Consider the following 2,979-nt stretch of genomic DNA (forward strand, 5'->3'; position numbering starts at 1 on the left):
CAAATGGCCAGAGAAGAGGGATTCTGGAAGCAGAGGACCTGGATTCTCTAGGTCTAGAGAGTTCCAAACTATGGAATATTTACCTTTGTGGCCCGTGGTTTCCTCATCTAAATGGGTATAAAGGGAGGGCTGTGATAAAAATCAACAGAAGACAGTTTGTCCGGTTCGGGCCCGTCACCTACAGTGTTCCAACAGTGATGCCTAGCGTAGCCTGCCGCCTCTTCTAACCTTGAGTGTTCTTGTCTAGAGCAATGGGATGGCACCCCATGGCAGGTGGGAGGGGTTTTTCCTGAGTGTGAGTGCACGCCCACTGAGAAAGGAGGTGATCACCAAGGCCCTGTACCCCCTTAACCCAAGCCCTTCCCTGTATTTCTCTTTGGTAATGGAAACATCCCCACCATACTCCTTCCTGCTAATCAAATCCCATTTGGGCTGAAGCCTTGCTGACATTTATTAGCCCAAACCTGCTTTTTGCAGAGATTTCCACTCACTTTGAGCTAAACATGTGGGGCCCAGCCCTGAGCTGAAATGAAAATTGTGCTTTCTTCTTTCTCTCTTTGACCAGCAGCACCATTCTGCTGCCATTGGAAATGGAGGCATCTGAGTACAAAATGTCTGTTACCTGCACGATTCAAACGAACACGGTCGGGGCTCAACACAAGCAACACACGCACGCACAAACACACACAGGCACACACAAATTCTCAGCCCATAAAAGCCAACCACACCGCTGAATGTCTAACACCCACCACTCAGGAAACACTGTCTCCTTTCTGGAACTTTTGGAGATGTAGACAGTGTCTTGTCACGGAGCATGTGTGTAGCTTGAACCGACGATAAATTGAGGTGCTAATCCTGATGCCGAACAGCACCTGCAGTAACGGGGAAGAACGTCTCGGCAGACGACACGCGTATAAATCACATTTATTTTCATAGCACATTTAAATAACGTCTTGGCCCTGGGGATTTTCCTCCAAGTAATGAAGCATCACCCAATGAGAGTCCGCAACGCCGCAACGTCGCTGGGCTCTGTGATGCCCCTCACCGCAAGGAATAAAACCAGTGATTTATATGGATGCCGCCAGGACGGTGGAGGGGCTTCCTTCCCTTTGCAGGAGACGAGCTCTGCATCTGGATTAGAGTGAGATTTATCTGTAAAATAAACAAAGCACAGCCACCCCCTCCCACCGCTTTTCTCCCTTAATCGCATCAGAGGAGAGAGCAAACACACACAGGCACACACATGCACTCACTCAACAGCACGCATCTGCCGCTACGTATGCACACACGCACACACGCACACACACACATAACAGGTTTGTTATGAGATAGGAGAGAGTCAACAATCTTGATAAAAGATGATAATTTGGGCATTGATGAAGATTTGTTTTGTCAACAGTTCCCTGCGGTAGGTGTCTAGGTTGTGGACTCTCTCTGTCCCTCTGCAGTGATGGTCTGTCCTGACAGCGGGGATGCCTGAGGCCCCTCCACGGAGTGAGGGGAAATCAGATCTCTTCCACAGACTGCAAGGTGATAGTGCGATTCCCATTCGGCCGCCACTTCCCAGTTTCTTGTTTTGGGGGGAAATATGACCTCATTCTAACAAGATTTTCCTTTGGATGGTGCTGTGGGTGGGTGCCCCTGGCCACTTAGGATAAACTGCATATTGTCCTGTTGAAATCATCATGAATTCTCTCTCTCTCTCTCTGTCTCCTCCTCCTTTTCTGTCTTTCTTCGTGGGCAGTCATTTATTCTCTAGAGCTCAATGTGATTCGACATAGGTCTTCACCTGAGGCCTACCTACCTTGCTAAGTATAGGTTGCTTCTGACAGAAAAATATGTAAACTACCTTTCCGGGGAGTATAACCTCGTGAAAACAGGATTTATTGTACGTGGATGTGGATATGCTACAGCTCATTCTACAACTGCCAAAATATTTCAACTTCATCCAGAAAACACTGAAATGAGAATAACAACTCTTGTTGTTACAGTGCTTTACAGTTAGCAAAGTACATCCATACACTATGTATTATTATCACAGTTGGTTTTCACACAAACTTGCGGGACAGGTAAGGCAGTAGGCAGGGCATAATCACCACAGCTTCAAGGACCCAAAGGCACTTTACTTTTCTGCCTCGGGTTCATGTGGTTCGGGATCACTGGAGAAACCACAAACAGAAAGTCTCACACTTTGATTCGGAAAACCATACCTTGGCTAGCCAAGGGTGGATAATGGATGGCTGGTGGCAGCCTTGAAGGCAGGGATACTAAATAGTCAGTTTCACTTGAGTCAACCTAGAGCTGAGGTCAGAAGCCACCCGGCTATTTCCAAATGAGAGCTATTTCCCAGAAAAACATGTTCTCATATTTACCGAGGTATATTCCATTTTCAAGCCAAAGGGTGAACTTTTCATTTGCTCACATCTGACTCTTGTGAAATGGAGAGAGACTACAATATTGCTGTGTCCAAAGTTTCCCATGCCTCAAATGAAGGTAAGTACACGTCCATATTTTGGTCTGAGTCACAAGCTTGGAATACAGAAATGCCAGCCCAGGTTTCCCCATACCCTTTGCAGTGCTCATGTTAAAGTCCAGAGTGATCTCGTATATCTGCATGTAAATATACTCTTTGCTTCTTGTCGTTTTAATTTCTCGAATCCGTTCTGAAGTTGTATAGTAGCTGTCCGAATGGCAAGGGGAGATTTTTAATTTACAAAGACAATTGCCCCAAATTGAAAAAATTTTAAAAGACAATTAGGAGAAACATCATTGCCTGATAAGACTAATTCACGACTTTGGAGAGGGTGGCTTGCCCCTATAAAAGGAGGGTGACCACCCATGGCAGTTTCCCTGGGGTAGTTCTGGCTTATGCTATCGTCCTGGCCTAATTATTAATGGTCTCTCTTCCAATTTCACGACTGTCCCAGTCTGGATGCTAAATTATGTAGTCACCCCAAGAACTGCAGAAAAATCTAATTG

This window comes from Hyaena hyaena, unplaced genomic scaffold, assembly GCF_003009895.1.
Source record: "Hyaena hyaena isolate Hyena2069 unplaced genomic scaffold, ASM300989v1 scaffold_40, whole genome shotgun sequence".
Classification (NCBI taxonomy): domain Eukaryota; kingdom Metazoa; phylum Chordata; class Mammalia; order Carnivora; family Hyaenidae; genus Hyaena; species Hyaena hyaena.